Source organism: Lactuca serriola, chromosome 5, assembly GCF_051521515.1.
Source record: "Lactuca serriola cultivar US96UC23 chromosome 5, Lser_US96UC23_V15, whole genome shotgun sequence".
NCBI classification, from domain to species: domain Eukaryota; kingdom Viridiplantae; phylum Streptophyta; class Magnoliopsida; order Asterales; family Asteraceae; genus Lactuca; species Lactuca serriola.
In genome coordinates, this window is record NC_136412.1 from 270,219,161 (window position 1) to 270,238,699 (window position 19,539).

Consider the following 19,539-nt stretch of genomic DNA (forward strand, 5'->3'; position numbering starts at 1 on the left):
GTATAAAATAAAATAATTCTAACCTAACAATCTATTTAGTTTATTGTTCATGGTATTGTTTGGGTAGTGGTTTGATTAGAGTTTAAGATTAAAGTTGAGGAATTTTAGGTTTACAAGATGAAGGATAAAAAAAGAGAGGGACAAAATAGTCATATTTCACTTGGATTTCACAAACATTTTGCAACACCAACAGTTCCACCATGGAGAAAACTTTCAACAAAACTATACTTTACTGACCAATTGTACAGCAAATGAAATATCTTAGATGAAAACCATAAGTTTTGAAATATCACAAGGACGAAATTGTGATTTACTCTATAAATAATAACAGTGGCATGTTACCTGGAAATAACCAAGATCAAAGTTGTAGAATGAGTAAGTCAACAATATATCATTACCTTAAAAACAAAAATAAAATACTTAAATAAAAAAACCACATCTGAAATGTTTGGTTATTTTCATACCACATCTTTCTCAATCAAACCCTTCCTTTCTCTAATTTTTGTAAACCTTTTTATACCCTGCAACATGAAATTGCAATAAATATAAAAACCACTTTTGGGTGACAGTACTTGGAGGGCAAAATAGTCATTTACCTGCAATTGGTTTTTGATAGTCATGTATTCTAATGTTTTAACTGAGACAACATACTGCCTCTGTGTAAGAATGCATAAACCTAGAATTAAACAGATTTTAGTTAAAATTAGCTAAAAGGGGCAATGCGTAAATTTCAACAAAATATAAAAACCTCTTTTTGCCCCTATAGAATATTCTCTGTTTTAAAGCATCTGGATCCATGACTAAGCCTTCATAATCCAAAAAGCTTGATCACTGTATAGCATAAATAGCATTTTTTTTAATTTATTTTTCTCTTAATTTTTATACGAGTATAAGCAATGTTCATTAGTTTTTACACATAGAAGGCATGTACTTTATTCTTTATCCATAATAGGAGCATATTTTCAGAGAATCTTTTCGGGGATTAGGGTATAGTTATGCTCCTTAAACATTTATGACATATAATTTTTTAAGAGAATTGATGTCTTTGTTGAGGTTAAATTATGCTCCTTGAACATGGAAATGGAAGAGATGAAGAAGACATAGGCAAAATGGTCATTTTCATAAATTTAACATATGGGATGTTTGAAGTTGAGACCCAAAGACCAAACAATACACATTATCACACAATGAAATGAGTAGGGACTTAGGGTTTAGTTTGTTGTTGAAATTTCATGGAAATGAAAGAGAATTAAGATGACAGGGACAAAATGGTTATTTTCATAAATTTAACATATAGGTGATGACCCAGTTACCAAAGTGTTTATGAAGCCATGAAATAAGGACCAAATTGCAAAAATATCCCCTTTTGACAACAAGGACATATTGTTTAATTGAAAGCAAGACACTCCCAGACTCCTCCACTATAGAAGTACAGAGAAGGGAATGATAGACCTGAAATCAGTAGAACACATTTTAAAAAAATGATAAACATATTTTCAGAGAATGTTAATAAAAAATAAATAAGATCAAATTATAGTAGAAAAGAATGTAAGAGCATACCAGATGATAAAACAACAATAACATACTGCTGCCCTATTGTTGATTTTTCGGCATATCAGAAAATGGTACTGCTTTTATGAATTGTCACTTTATGCTTGAGGTAAACTATTTGTGCATCTTGATGAGCCATAAAACATATCAAAAGCAGGTAGAAGAAGATAATGATACAAGATGTGGGCTTCTAAATAAAGTCAATGTAAAGCAACATGAACTGATGATGACTAAGTATCAAATTACTATCTGTTATCTCCATTTTTGTTTCAATAAATTTCAATTAGTGAGAAAAATAGCATGCAAATGTTGATGATTACAGAACCACAATTACATAAAAAAATATATTTCTTAATAGGTTGGATTTTGAAAGTATAATATATTATAAGTAGTTAGATTTTCAGAAAAAATCTTAACGGGTAAGAAATTTGAATTACATTGTCCTAATAGAAAAAAAGTACTAAAACAATTTCTCAGTAAGTTCGATTTAAAAATGAAAACTAGGAAAAAAATTAGAAATATAACGTTATAACTTCAACAATAAAAGTGAATAAGAAATAGAAACCATTGGTGTCCACTTGTAGCAACATCATCAGGTTTTGGTGGATGAAAAGGGTGATGGTTGTTGGTTCCCTATAAAAGCACCAATTCATATGGAAAATAGATCAGTAATCAGATGGTAGAAAGGTGTTCAAAACAATATTAGATTTTAAAAGTAGAATGTATTATTAAAACTAAAATGTCTTAATAGGTTAGACTTTGAAAATACACTGCTACAACTTGGGAGGATAATGCTTGCAATTAATTATTGTTACAGAACCACTGATAATTACTAATAGTAAAACAAAATTATCTATTAAAGTATTAACATATCCATACTTTCTTGTACAGATCACCACCAGAAAGAATGAGATGAAATCCAAACTTTCTTAACATAATTCGTTTGGCTAAAAAAAAGGTAACAACAATAAGAAAGCACAACAGCTGAATGAAGAGGTCCTGCAGAAGTTTTTAAACAAACAAAGTTCTCATATATAATATTTTTATTCACAAACAAGAATTGACTATTACCTCATCAGAGATAAGAAAGTACACACAAACACCCTCTCTTTATATTGACCACTTGTTTTTAACATTTCAAACCACCAAAGACCACATCTTGTGGCACTTCCTTCCCTAATGTCCCAATTCACTAAATAAAAGCACATCTTTTTTTGATTGATTCAACATCAAGTATGTTAATCCCATCATTTCCTGCAGATGATAAATAAGCACAAGTTTTAGGAACAGAGGGGTATTTCTGGAAATATACATACAAGGTCATAGGCTCATATAATCTTTTGTAATCATTGGAACATAATTGGTTCCCTCACAAAAATTGAAAGTTTGATGCTATAAATAGGTAGATTTTTCAAAGTATGTCGCAATAAGAAAAAAAATGGAAGTACAATGCTATAATTGGGTAGAATTTTCAAAGCAAAATGCCCTAATAAGAAAAAACTTAATTTCAAGATTACCACCAGAAACATATGCAATCAGGTTTCAATGGGAAAGAACAGCCCCCTTACTAGACATCTTTTGGGAGATATTCAATATAGTTGATTTAAAGTCCTTAATATAACACCCAATATGAAATATTAAGGCTAGGACCCAACAAACTATTTTATAACTTGGAAGAGGGATGCCGTAATCCAAGCTATAGAATATTTGAAGGTAGGTGAATGACGATTCACTAATTTCCACCATGAAAAACGAAATAATTTAATAGGTTTTAATTGGATTTGAAACTCCTAGATGTTTTGAGATTCATTGAACTTTTCAATGGCATGTTTCAATCTCGAGTGTGCCCTTCAGGTTTTGTGACTGGGATGCCGAGGATCACAAAACAAGGTATGAAGTAACCATGCAAATTACTTGGTACCCTTAAGTGTTTACCCCTCAATAGATGTGCCGGTTAACCACACACGCTCCATCAATACTATGATAAACATTAAGTTACCCTTTTCCTACCTTGTTAAATATGAGTTAGTGTGCCGGTTAACCACACACGTTCCACTAACCGACTTAAACAAAGTGCAAAGTGTAATTTCATGGATAAGCACCTTATTCACATTTTCCTAAGTAACTAAGATTGGGTATTTATAAAAGGTTTAGTTACTTAGTATTTATCATTAATACTTTTAATGAAGGGAGAAGTATAGTCCTTGTCCTACCCGTTCGGCTAACGACCCTCCACCGGTCAAGGAAGCTGTGGGTGAGAGTGGACACCCATTAAACTGCCATTTTATAGGCAGTAACCTTATACCCCCCTTATAGACCGGCTTCGTGAATGAGGCCTACTAACGGTAAGACTGCCTTTACTCTTATACATATATATAAATATTATTAACTTATAATATTATAAAGTATAAGGGTTGAATTTTAACTTTTAAAATTCTAAGGTCTAGTTTGGAATTAAAGTATACATGAGGGGTAACTTTACAAATTCCAAAACTTGAGGACAAGTTTTGAAACCTTTCAAAACTCTTGGCTTTTTCATAACTTATGAGTTTAATTAAGGTTTAATGAAAAAAAATTCAAGTTCCATAACTTGAGGACAAGTTATGGAAGACATTAAATCATTTAATGATGACATTAAAAATAGAGACTCTTCTATTTTTATAACCTATGAGACTTAATGACACTTTAAAAAGAAAAACTCTTCACTTTTTATAACTTGAGGACAAGTTATGGAGTTCATAAAAACCATTAAGATCAAATAATTTTTCTATGATCTAGATTAAACTCATAAGTAAAGATAATTTACATCAACAATTTTCAAGAAATTAGATAATCATATAAACTAATACAAATCTTGAAACTTTGACAATTATCCTTTGAAGACTCTTGGACTTCATGACCTAAAGAGTTAATAAATGAGACATTTCACATCCTTAACTTATGGAAGTTTCAAAACTCTTAAGATCATAACTTTAAAAAACTTTTGAGTTCCAAAATTTTATGACAAATTTTGTAACTCCTTAAAACCACTTAGATCAAACTTTTAAAACAAATAAAATAATCATATCATTCTATCTTTTAATAAATTGACCTAATTCAACTCTTGTAGTAAAGTGACTCAAAATTTAAAAATAATTAGTTTTTCATAAAATCAAGTAATTATCATAAAATTTGACAAACTTCATGTTTTTTTCTTTTTTTTTTCCATCAACTTGAAAAAAAATACATTTGCATCAAATATAGTAGAAAACAAACCATGTATCTGATACCACTGTTGGGTTATGGTATAATACAACATCCTATGGTGCACATACAACCCTAAATACCTTGGATCTATGTTTTCACTAATTATACATGCAAATGGTTTCCAAGGCATTAAACCTATAACTAGCATGCATTTGACATAAACCATATAATATACTAGTTAGGGAAACATACCTTTTATGTGGCTTGAAGTCTTGATGTATTTGGCCTTAAGAGCTTAGCAGCAATAGTATGAAATGCCTCAAATGGAATCACAACACACCTAGGACAAAGGTGGCTCTTGAGAGAGAATTCCATGCACCAAAACACCTCCATATTTCTCTAAGAAAAGAAGTGATGATTTTGGCTATGGAGTAACCTATTTATATGTAGGATTCCAAGGGTCATGGGTATAACCCATAATCCATACCCATGGGTTTTATGATCCATGGTTCATGTAGCCCAACTCTTTATGTATCCATACATAAACTTGGTCCAACATGGGTCATAAGCCCAACACATATAAATATAACTAATTATCATAATTAGTTCTCATAGATTTAATTAGTCTCTTTTGATCACTAAATTAATTCCAAATTAATTCTTGATCGATACTAATTAAAACATATGATTTCATATTAATATATTATAACTTATAATATATTAATAAACCATAAATAACCTTCTCTTAAAAGTCCATCCTAACAAATTGTCCTGATGATATGCAACCCAAATGGACCATGCTACTCTCGGGTCAAGTACATACCAATAATAGTTATGGGCTTAGACATCTAATCCAACAGTCTCCCACTTGGATAAGTCTAAAACTATTATTGCAAGTACGAATTCATAAACCGACTAGCAATCGTAGCTCTTAAAGTCGTTGTCGAACTCTGAACAAATCAATTACGCGTCCATTAGATAAGGGATCATATATTCCTCCATTCTAGATATCATATGGACTGAGACATGGATTATAATCATTCTCTCTGTCCATTTGTTGTTTCCCGATTTCCGATTTATGACGACTCACTAATTGAACAAATCAAATCAGTCCTGGCCCGGCCGAGCACTTCCATTTGTCATCATCAAATCATTGAGGGGCCCACAGATATCGCTTTTATCCCGAAGGTAAAAGAAATGGATAAACTTCGACTCATATGGCTTGTTCTACTACTTGTTGAATCATACACAAAGGCACGTTTTATAACATCGAGTTACCAATGCGTTTTCGTGCAATCAATGTATAACCAACTCATAGTAACAACTCATATCTCTAGGTTCGAAGAATATAAGATATTATCGTCTCATGATCACTCGTGATAAAATACATGAAGTGATTCCAATGAGCATGGGTTGAATCCAATACTCATAACTTATGAGCACTCATGAGTGTTGTAGCACCACCTTGTCCAACATCTTAGACCTCTACAAACCCAACCCATGACAGTCTTGATTCATATCTACTTCCAACATATGACCGACTGTGGATGGTTTGAATAACTTAGTCAATCAGAACAATGACCTAGTTATTCTGGAAGTCAAAACATGCAAAGTGAAACACAATATATGGTCTTAGAACTTATGAATATAAATAAAACACCTTTTATTTATCACCATATGATTACACATTATACATTGTATACTGTTTCAGCTATGAACTTTATTCCTGAATTAAAACAATAGTTGTCCCATGCTCCAAGCATGTACACTATATTTTTTTAAACACTAGTCATGCCATACACCAAGTATACATACTATGTTTGTCTATGATCTTTACTTTGTGAAATAGATCAATTGAACATAACTCCAATGATTCTCATTTCATAGTCCCAAATCTTACTGCAAATGTAAGAATTCCAAATTCATGCCATTTACTAAAATCTGTTAGATTCTAAACTTATATGCATTGATCCTCTTGTAATGATTATGCACAAATTCACAAAGACTTGGCAATAATCATTACAAAGTATTCCAAAGGAGATCAACTACTTGGAAACATTCTTCTTGCATTAAGTTTCCTAATCATACAGATTAAATACTTTCTAACTTTGAAGCATTTCCATATTCCATTTTGACTATCACTTCTGAACAAGAGTTGCCTCCTTACAGATTATGTCAATATGGTCCTTCCAGAATTAATACTATACTTCCAACTATCCTTGAGCAACCAATCTTTGGTAAACCTTAAATTGTCCTCAACAATTGCTTAATCATTTTAGTCATATCAATTTCTAGACCTTTTTCCCTTCTTCATGCCCCAGACATTTGGAAAAACTTAGAAAGAGTGAATATAGCACATGTAATCGACCCTATATCCGAAGCATATGGGATACGATTCATGATGTCTCACATAAAGACTAAACCAGTCTTTTGTTATAATATTTCCATTTCTATTTGCCAAGTTCTCATAATTCAGATTATGAAAAGGGATGCCGTAATCATAATCGAAATTTAGAACGCAAATAATGAACCCATATATAGAATTTCCTTATGTTGAGCTATCCCAACACGAAATTCATATATATTCTTGACTAAATACGAATCAGACCTCAATCTAAGCTTTTAGATTTGAGATGAAGTATAATTTCCTCTCCCTTAATTATAGCAAAACAACTTTTTCAACCCTTGCAACCTCACGAATTGAAACTTTTGTTTTCTATAATTAACATTGCTAACTTGCAATACTTATCATTATCATGCTCCCACTAACATGATGATTATTAGCATAACACTTATGCTCCCACTAGCTTTGACATGTACCCAGAAATCAACTGAACTTCTAGAAATCAATACTTTATTAACTTTCTTACCAAAGTTCAGATTTCTGATACTAGATTGCCTTGATAAGACTTTATCAGTATCATACACCTCTCTTAGATAGCTCACATGTGTGTCTAAACAATTATGAAGAGGGATGTCGTAATCATAATGTTTAGACATTTAGTTATTCCCATAATTGCTATCTACTCAAAATCTACTTAGTGAAAGAGTTTCCTTACCATCATTTTCATGAATCGAAGAGAAACCTTATGACACTTAGATTTAATGGTGTATGTGTTCTTATCCATGTGAATTGTCAAAACCATAGTCACAAGACAAGGATAATGACAAATCCTATCTCATATGGATTGAACTTGTGCAATCTTAACTTCTTGCCAAATGTATGTGTTCCAAGTAGTTATGCAAACAATTGAGAACATGTAGAACTCAAATGTATAGCCAACTTAATTGGAATGGGCACAGAAATGTCAGCACGATAGGTTATAAACCTCTACTTGTGTGCTAGCGAGGAAATACAAGTTTTATTCTTGATTACTTCTTGAAACCTTTTTCAGGATCTTTTAGACTCCCACTGTCTCCTTGACCTATACGACTTTCTTGCCAAATATTCAAGAGATAGTGTGGAATCTAATCAAGACAGACACTTAACACAATTAGCCTTAGTTGGTCTTTGTTTTATCCAAAACATCACAACTTACTAATTTCAAATGTACAAGAGTAGAAAACTTTTACTCTTACATTTGACAAGTGTTTTAAACCTTCTTTAATACATGTCACTCAAGTTACAATATTAGAGTATAACTCTATGAATTGTTTTGGAATGAAGTATGAATCATCTTCTTGATTTAACCACTTCAACAATTCATAACTCCTCTTCTTAACTATTAGAATGTACTTAGAGGATGAATTGTGATAAGGTCTCAAAATCATTAAGATGACCTTAAAACATGATACTAAAGTACTCTCACATCTTTTCAGATCTGAGAAACTTTTATCCTTCTGCCTAATTTGATTCTTCTTATTCGTTCTGTCATACATTGAAAATTTTCCAATGTTTCAGAATTATACTTAAGCTTGTAAGTATAATCATATTTACTAAATCTTAGTAAATCATGACGAATAGTCTTATCCATCTTTTGTGGTGGACTTTGACAAGTGCAAAAGAAAGTCCTTCTCTTGACTCACACATCCATGTGAACAAGTAGTTAGTCTTAATTTTTCCAATGCTCGAAAGTTCTCATTCATCATACTATACAACTTGCATGATTCCAAGTTTCGGTCCAATTGAAACTTGGGTGATTAGAATCTTTCCTTATTTGGTAAATTTAGACACTACCACAAATGAACGGATCAAATTCATATTTCCAATATTGCTATAAACATACAAACATCAAGTTTTCATGAATGCCATTGTAAGGAGATAAAAATAAAGCAAAACAAACTTTTATTTATTTTAAAATGCGGAAAAAACTTTTTCCTTACAATGTAACTTGAAATGAAAACTATGTTATTACTTGTTTCCTAGCAATCTATCATAACTCCTAAGAGTAGCTCAAGAATCCAATCTTCAATTAAGCGATACAAATCCATCTTCGCGATCAGATTCAACATACTCTTTCTTTAAGTTTCCTTAACTTTTTCTTTGATTCTTAAACATCAACATGTGACCCAGTCACATCTTGTAATAAGAATCTCATAATAGAAACTTAACCGAGTTAGATAGTGGACCTTACCTGAAATAGAGTCAAACTTATTGACTTTACTAGCCTTATGATCTTTCAGGTAAAATTGACAGCTTCGCAACCAATGCCCTTTCCTTTTGGTAATAGGACCATATGGACCCTTAGGTAATAGTACATGGGACTATCTCAGACTTAGCCTTTCTCTTTACCATTTGGTCAACCGAGTTGACTATGACCAATCCCTTTCCATTGGGAAGAGAATGCTTTTCTGGATTTCCTGTGTCACTATTGTCCCTGTCCATAAAGTCTTGGGAAGTTGATCTCCTAATCAAATTTGCTTTACTAGTACAGTAAATGATTTCTGATTTAGCAGCACCAAGCAAATAGATAAGATCATTAAGGGTCTTGTCATAGTCTGTTTCATAGAAGTCCCAAGGAACTCACTATGTGACTTAGAAAGTGATTGAACCACTAACTTTCTTAAGACTTTGACACCCAACTCTCCCAGCTTGTCAGTATGTGACTTCATCTCCAAGATGTGATCACACCTAGACCTTGCATTGCCAATAGGGCTTGAGTGACCTTGAACTTGTGGGTTAGGAAGAATAATTGGAGGAGGTGGAGGAGTGAAGTTCCAAGATATTTGGGAAGATCATAGATGTCTGAACTAGACATCTTTTGGGAGATATTCAATATAGTTGATTTAAAGTCCTTAATATAACACCCACTATGAAATATTAAGGCTAGGACCCAACAAACTATTTTATAACTTGGAAGAGGGATGTCGTAATCCAAGTTATAGAATATTTGAAGGTAGGTGAATGACGATTCACCAATTTCCACCATGAAAAACGAAATAATTTATTAGGTTTTAATTGGATTTGAAACTCCTAGATGTTTTGAGATTCATTGAACTTTTCAATGGCATGTTTCAATCTCGAGTGTGCCCTTCAGGTTTTGTGACTGGGATGCCGAGGATCACAAAACAAGGTGTGAAGTAACCATGCAAATTACTTGGTACCCTTAAGTGTTTACCCCTCAATCGATGTGCCGGTTAACCACACACGCTCCATCAATACTATGATAAACATTAAGTTACCCTTTGCCTACCTTGTTAAATACGAGTTAGTGTGTCGGTTAACCACACACGCTCCACTAACCGACTTAAACAAAGTGCAATGTGTAATTTCATGGATTAGCACCTTATTCATTTTTTCCTAAGTAACTAAGATTGGGTATTAATAAGAGTTTAGATACTTAGTATTTATCATTAATACTTTTAATGAAGGGAGAATTCTAGTCCTTGTCCTACCCGTTCGGCTAACGACCATCCACCGGTCAAGGAAGCGGTGGGTGAGAGTGGACACCCATTAAACTGCCATTTTATAGGCAGTAACCTTATACCCCCCTTATAGACCGGCTTCGTGAATGAGGCCTACTAACGGTAAGACTGCCTTTACTCTTATACATATATATAAATATTATTAACTTATAATATTATAAAGTATAAGGGTTGAATTTTAACTTTTAAAATTCTAAGGTCTAGTTTGGAATTAAAGTATACATGAGGGGTAACTTTACAAATTCCAAAACTTGAGGACAAGTTTTGAAACCTTTCAAAACTCTTGGCTTTTTCATAACTTATGAGTTTAATTAAGGTTTAATGAAAAAAAATTCAAGTTCCATAACTTGAGGACAAGTTATGGAAGACATTAAATCATTTAATGATGACATTAAAAATAGAGACTCTTCTATTTTTATAACCTATGAGACTTAATGACACTTTAAAAAGAAAAACTCTTCACTTTTCATAACTTGAGGACAAGTTATGGAGTGCATAAAAACCATTAAGATCAAATAATTTTTCTATGATCTAGATTAAACTCATAAGTAAAGATAATTTACATCAACAATTTTCAAGAAATTAGATAATCATATAAACTAATACAAATCTTGAAACTTTGACAATTATCCTTTGAAGACTCTTGGACTTCATGACCTAAAGAGTTAATAAATGAGACATTTCACATCCATAACTTATGGAAGTTTCAAAACTCTTAAGATCATAACTTTAAAAAACTTTTGAGTTCCAAAATTTTATGACAAAATTTGTAACTCCTTAAAACCACTTAGATCAAACTTTTAAAACAAATAAAATAATCATATCATTCTATCTTTTAATAAATTGACCTAATTCAACTCTTGTAGTAAAGTGACTCAAAATTTAAAAATAATTAGTTTTTCATAAAATCAAGTAATTATCATAAAATTTGACAAACTTCATGTTTTTTTCTTTTTTTCCATCAACTTGAAAAAAATACATTTGCATCGAATATAGTAGAAAACAACCCATGTATCTGATACCACTGTTGGGTTTTGGTATAATACAACATCCTATGGTGCACATACAACCCTAAATACCTTGGATCTATGTTTTCACTAATTATACATGCAAATGGTTTCCAAGGCATTAAACCTATAACTAGCATGCATTTGACATAAACCATATAGTATACTAGTTAGGGAAACATACCTTTTATGTGGCTTGAAGTCTTGATGTATTTGGCCTTAAGAGCTTAGCAGCAATAGTATGAAATGCCTCAAATGGAATCACAACACACTTAGGACAAAGGTGGCTCTTGAGAGAGAATTCCATGCACCAAAACACCTCCATATTTCTCTAAGAAAAGAAGTGGTGATTTTGGCTATGGAGTAACCTATTTATATGTAGGATTCCAAGGGTCATGGGTATAACCCATAATCCATACCCATGGGTTTTATGATCCATGGTTCATGTGGCCCAACTCTTTATGTATCCATACATAAACTTGGTCCAACATGGGTCATAAGCCCAACACATATAAATATAACTAATTATCATAATTAGTCCCCATAGATTTAATAGTCTCTTTTTATCACTAAATTAATTCCAAATTAATTCTTGATCGATACTAATTAAAACATATGATTTCATATTAATATATTATAACTTATAATATATTAATAAACCATAAATAACCTTCTCTCAAAAGTCCATCCTAACAAATTGTCCTGATGATATGCAACCCAAATGGACCATGATACTCTCGGGTCAAGTACATACCAATAATAGTTATGGGCTTAGACATCTAATCCAACAGTCAGGGCCCTGTTAGTGAGGGTGGCAGTAGTGTACTTAATTTTGCTCTCCTCAGGGCATGAGCACATTTCAAGGACAACCTCAGTTCTTTCGAACCACTTAGACAATGCTAGGATTCCTCTGGTACCATCGAAGAATGTAGGTTTGCAGTTCATGAAGTCCTTATAAGTACATCCTTGCACTCTTTGATGGACTTCACCAAATCTAGAGTTGCCACCGCTCGCATCACCAGAGCTCATTTGAGCCATGGCTGCAGTCACACTGTTTGAAACAGCACTGGATCGAACTGCAGAGGAGGAGGTGGTGGAGGAGGGGTTTGAGTTGCTGGTCTGCCTCTGTTTGGACGCTTGCGAGGAGGCATCTTTTACTGAAATTTCATAGAAATGATAGCAATAGTAAGAGTCTATTGCTAATACGATAAGAGTGTTTTATGGACTAAATCATCATAGTCCAAAGATCAGAAAGAGAGTCATAGCAATAGAGTAGTTAACTACCAATTTACCGGTATTAATGATGTAATACAAGTTCATGAAAAGTGACCTAATAGTAGGTCTTACATCAAACCATAAGGAAAATGTTGGCAGCCTAGAGGCCTAATTAGAGTACTTTCAAAGCTAGGAATGTTTACAAAAAAGTGCTCTACTGAGCTTAGAAAGAAAAGGCTAGTCCTTAAACAAAAGAGTGAGATGATTTGACATCTTCTACGGGGCGACGGGCACCCGTTGGGCGAACCCTTAGATCAGCTAGTTGATACATAACTTCCTGAAGATGCCGTTCATGAGCCCTTTGACGTGCTTGGAGTTCCCTAACTTCGGCTCGGGATGCAGCTAGCTGTTGCTGCAGAGCCTCATTGGTCCTCCTTGTCCTATCCATAGCTTCTTCAAGTTGGCGGATGTGAACAGTGTTGAGGTTTGAGTTGGCATCCACTTCTACAACTCTGCCAATGGCTGCTTGACCTTGCTCGACGTTCCTGGAAATCCTTCATATCAGGATGGGCAAAACTTGGTCCGCTGATCCTCCCTCGCTTATGTTGTAGAAGCTTCGGTCTCCATTGTAAGGTAAAGGCTGACCCTGCTCCTCGCTCCATCGGTTCAAGGTTACTGCCCACATGGGAGTGGGACCCTGAAATGCCGGACGGGGGTTGGGGTTTGGAGCTTCAGGGGGTAGATTGTTAACTTCTGGCTCGGAGCTGGAGCTGTCCGAGAAGCCTTCAACATGAGGATCATCCAAAGGGATCGGGTGATCATCGTCTGACTCCTCATCGAGCCATCCTCCATTGCCCTGGTTTGGATAATACGGATCGTCGGGATGGTGGAAGCCAGCCATGATATCTACGCAAGAATGGGGAAGGAAAGTTAATAGACGTACTAATCTAGGATACTTATAATATGAATCGTTATTAGTCGACCCAATACTTGCGTAGTGCATACCAATTACATGTAACCGAAGCAAGATAGTCCTTCGAATAAGCAACCCTAACTTCAGATCCCCAATCAAACAAGAACAAGAAATGAAGCAAAGGCCACAAATTCTGAGTCTATAGCACCCTAGTCACATGTAACCGTGGTGTATCCACTTAGCAACTATTGTCTTACCAGTAACGACCCCTTTTAGTTATCACATATGTAGTTAGTAGTATAGAGAATACTCCTATAGTATTCTTGTTCTAACGTTCTTGTGGTAGTGTTGGTAAGTTTTTAGACTTGTTGCAACACCACAATCACCCTTAGGCACATGCTAGTCACTCCTGGATAAATGTAGTTGATCAGGCTACATCCCCCAGATGTGACTATATGTCTCTAAGCTTAATTGTACTGTTCAACAATCTTAATACTTTTGTTTTGTTCTAGTATGATACTGACCCTTCTGTAGTGGTGAGTGTATATATATACTTAATTAAATCTTTTAGTATTTAGAAGTATATATTCTTGGTTAGAGTGTTTTAGTCCCGAAGTGTTTATAGTTCGTATATCTTTTATAGGTTGATATACTTGATTCACTATAAACAATGCTCTGATACCAATCTGTCACACCCCAAAACCGATAATGGTGGAATATGTTCCGGGGTGGAGGACGTCATGTACAGTATCATAACAATTGCATAATAGAAAAAACAAGAGATAACAACCATTTCATTTACATAGTGAGTTTAATTACAAGCGTGTTCTGTAAAGTTTCAATAGACACCAAAAATATATCAAAAATAAGAGATGGGTCTTGTATGCTCCATCTTCTCCAAAATGATGCACCTGTACCGGTCTATCTTTCACCTGAGGATACAAGTTATTTTGAAAACGAGTATCGGCATAAAGCTGGTGAGTTCATAAGAATTTAGTGTACTTGTTGTATAAAAGTGTTTACAAACTTATAGTATAAAAAGTGAAATTTATGTTTATAAGTAGTAGAAATCCCTAGAAAATCCTATATTTTCCTGAAAAGTACAATGTAAGTTAAATCCTTTGAGTTGTGTGTAAGTATTATCATTGAAAACCTTCAGTTGCAAAAGTATGGTAATAAATCTCATGTGAATAACATAGATGAAGAAAAGTTATGCCTGTTGACAGTAGTAGTGGTGCAAACTTCCATTAGTAATAGATACGTACTTACTTTGGGATGTTAGCTTAGACTTTAGTCTTAGTGTATTAATTTGAATATAGGTGTAACCCTTCATGTGACCAATTGTAAAGTAGTAGAGGACCCGGTGACCTTCCCGGTCACACGTAGTGTAGTGAAGTAGTGCCACCCCTGGGCCTGGTCAGCTCGGACTGTAGTTAACAGTCGGGATGTAGTAGTGTCTGCCCCATATAGATCTATACGTGTAGTGTTGCCTCCCTTCCGGAAAGCCCTGGTCACATGGTATAAGCACGGTAGGGTGTCTTATAGAGAGATAGTGTGTTATACTCTGGATTAGCGTATTCTCTTGTATTATAGTATAGTAGTCTTTTGTATAGTTCATAGAGTGTTCTCTCATACGAGTATTAACTCATAATAATAGCCGTTATAGCGGGTATAGTAGTAGTAGAGGTAACGAGCAGTAGTCTTAACTATACCTATTATAGTTAATTAGAGTGGGTGATTTCCGGCCTTTGTATAACAAAGGTATTGAAATAGATGAAGACTTTCATATCTAACACCAATATATGTGATATATAACTATGAAATCAACGACGGTCAAAAGGATAACAGATACCCTAAGGCCACATCAAACAAGAACAAGAAGTAAGGCGAGCTATCGGTCCTATGTCCTTCAAGTCTTACTTATATAAATATATTTATGTAGATATATTTTTATAAGAAAAGATGTTTAAACATAGTTTGAAAATAGTTTAACAACAATTTAATCTTTAAAAATGCATTTGATAATCAACTAAAAACAGTTTTGTTGGAAAGCAGTTAAAAGTGTGGGAAAAATCCCTTTTTGATGATAATCTGTGAATCACCTATGATTTAATAATAAAAACTTGTAGAATTTATACTTGTATCCCCCCCTAAAACATGTAAAAACATTTGAAAAGGTTCATTAAGGGGTATGAATTCACCTGCAACGAGTAGATCGGGTGGAAGTGTCGGATAGGGGTTAAGTGTCAGCTCGGGACTGGAGAACACACGTGGTTCCTATGTAATATGAAGAGATATATAATTGTATCTAATTAGACTTTGAACTACTAATTAGTTGAGGATATACACTTCTAGTCGCGAAAACACTTTATTTCAAGTGTTTGGAGTGACCCGGGTGACATCTATGGACGTATAAGGCTTGGGTATGGAGTTACTCTTCAAGAGTAAACTCCCAAGAGAGTTTACGACCCTAATAACCCACTCCCCATGAGTTTACGACCGTAAACTCATGGTGGGGCTTCTAGGGTGCCAAATGGACTTATAACATTTGAGGGGTGATGCTAGTTTTGGTTCTAGGGCATTCGAAAGTAATTTGGACATTCTAAGGACCATTTGAGGAGTTTACGACAGTAAACTAGGAGTTTACGGCCGTAAACTCTTATGTGTCCATTCAAAGTGTGCTTTGGTGGCCCTAAGTCAATCACATATGATTCCAACTCATTTTACAAGCAAAGGGGTGAATTTAGGGCACCATTTTAACCCATTTATAGGAGTTTACGGCCCAGGAACCCATCCTTGGGGGGTTTACGGTTGTGAACTCCTAAGGGAGTTGTTTTCATCATGTTTAAGGCTTCTAATATGTTTGTGGTTGCTTCTAGATATTAGATCAAGGCTTATGAGGTGTGTAAGTGGCATTTTAACACCTTAAAAGGAGTTTACTACCCATAAAAGGGTGTTTACGGCCCAAGCATGTTCTTGGGCAGTAAACTCATGTTTACTTAATAAATGATGAGTTCAAGGTGTTCCAAGTCCAATCCAATAAGTCCTTAAGTCGTATCTAAGCTCTAAAGGTGGTTTGGAAGGGTTTTAAGGCTCAAAAACCCCATTTACATGTGTTCACGGCCTAAGGTTGTTCCAGGGCCGTAAACACATGTTTATGGTCCTATTCCACGATTTGAACTCGAAATTGAAGGCTAAAGATGTTATACTATGAGCTAGGATAGTTATCTTACCGATTTGGAGCTTGGTTTGGATGATTTTTGAATCAAAATTGGCTTTCTAGTGAGAGAGTAGAGAGAGGGTGAGAAGTTTCAAAATGAAGTTATTTCAACTTTAAATATGGTTTAGGTTTGACACACGGTCGAATCCTACCCGATACCGACGTTAAACGGGGTTTAAACTTTTTACCCGGTAAATAGTCGTAATAAAAATAACTTTTCCAATTAAATGGAAATGATATTTTACGTGTTTTTATTTATTTTATCACGACGATAATAGCATGAAATATAAATAAATAAAATATTAATTTTATTTGTCGACCCCAAATTAACGGAACTTTTATAAAATAGAATATCCCATTAATGGAAACGGTGCTTAATAACGGAATAAACTTTGGGTTGTCACACCACTACCGAAGACCATATATTAGTTTGAAGATCTCACCGGTAAGTCTAAATAGTCGTCGGAAAACGTCACCGGAACAGCCGCTGGAAAACCTCACCTGAAGACACACTCAAAAGAACAAAAACATCAATGGAAAAACATGTTTTCTAAGAAATTTCAGATCTAATCGGTAAAATATCAACAAAAACTCTTATTGATCTTAGTTTAGATCATAACCTGCTTTCAGGAAACTTCAAGACAGATCATTCTTCCTTCAGACATCTAACTTCGGATCTACCCCTTTTTTAACTTCCTAATCTACAAACTTCACTGAAAAACTTCAGATCTAAGGATTGAAGGTGGTTGGTGTGTTCTGACGGTCTGAGTTGGAAATAGAGAGAACATCAGCAGCGACAATGATGTAGACATTGCAACAATGACAGGAGGCTTCTGCTGGTAGAAGGAGGGTAGGAAGGAAGAAGTTGAACACCGATCATCCTTTATTTTACTTCCAGATCTACAAACTTCGCCTGAAAACTAATGATCGCAGAGGCCCAAGGCGGTTGGATTGTTTTCCGGCAGTCTAAGCCGGTAAAAAAGCAGTGGACGGTGGAGGAAGGGGACAACTTCGGTAGGTAGCAGCCGTTGAGCGAATATCGATGAAAGTGGATGTGGTGGTGTTCATCGGACATGGTTGAAGGAGGTGAGATTTTGTCTCGGGAGAATAATAAAGAAATTGTATCAGATCTAACATATATAATATGAGTGGTTCTTAGGTTCTTAACCTTTAGTGGTTCTAATTTGAACCTTTACCTCTCTCTCTCTCTCTCTCTCTCTCTCTCTCTCTCTCTCTCTCTCTCTCTCTCTCTCTATATATATATATATATATATATATATATATATATATATATATATATATATATATATATATATATATATATATATATATATATATATATATATATATCCTCTGTTCCCAATCTTCCACAATAGTGTTTAATATCATTTTATGCTTATCCCGTATCTTCATTAGTATCAGCAAAAAGGTATTATTTGTCATTTTGCATTCATGGGAACCACTTGCAATTTGATGCCAACGACTACTCCAACCAAATCACTATTTTTCAACTTCGGCTATGAAAACATGTGAGACTCGGATTTGTACGTATTTTGGGTGTTTACTTTTAAGTTTTGAAATTTTTTTTTATTATAAAAGTGATAATTAGTTTATGTAGAATAAAAAAGAATATGTAAAAATAGTTTTATGATTTGTATTTTTAACTGATGGCTAAAAAATATTCTTTTTTTATAAAAATAATTATTATTGAAGGGTTCCATTAAGGATTTGGTTTTTATTTTTTAAAATCATTAGTTTTGATCCATTAAGCTGGATAAAATATGTATTTTGCTATCGAATATTTATTTTCGTTTAACTTTTGTTTATAGAATCATAGTTCTAAAAAATTCATCAATTAATGGCTCAAAAGTTTATACATGCTCTCAAGCTTTACCACAACGTCATCTTAAGATATATATATATATATATATATATATATATATATATATATATATATATATATATATATATATATATATATATATATATATATATATATATATATATATGATCAAATAAGAACCACTAAAATGTTAAGAATGTGATAACCGTTTTTAACCAATCAATATATAAGTAATTGTATATTTTAATTAAATTAAAATAAGATAAAATTCAATCAAATTCCCTTAAATTTAGGATCAGTTATCAATAATAAAGAAATATTCGATTTTTTATTTTTCTTATTAATGGAATATAAAAAACATTTTTACCAAAATTTATTTAAAAAATGAAAAAAAAAAATTTTCTCCTATTTCACGTTTTTTTCTTCAAAAAAAAAAAAAAAAAAAAAAAAAAAAAAAAAAAAAACTGAATAGAAATCCAACCCCAAATCATCACATTTATATTCACAAATGATTTTATTTTTCAAAAAACCTGAAACTACTCCAATCACAAATGAATACATATCAATTTACACGTAATCCAATTCCTTTTTTTAATCAACTGAAAATAAAAAGAATATCTCTAATTATAAATAAATACACTCATTAACGCATGATTACATTGCTATTCACAAATGAATAAATGAATACCTCTAATCTTAAATAAATACATTCATTCACACGTGAATGCACTGTTATTCA

At 33.5% G+C, this 19,539-nt stretch overlaps 1 long non-coding RNA gene across 1 annotated transcript; it reads right to left on the minus strand.

Moving 5' to 3' along the window:
- Positions 1 to 461: 461 nt before the first annotated feature.
- LOC145051627 (uncharacterized) lies at positions 462 to 853 on the minus strand. Its single transcript, XR_013683741.1, has 3 exons — positions 749 to 853; positions 597 to 676; positions 462 to 521 (listed from the first exon to the last, which is right to left on the minus strand). It is a non-coding gene; the product is annotated as an uncharacterized LOC145051627 (long non-coding RNA).
- Positions 854 to 19,539: the final 18,686 nt, after the last annotated feature.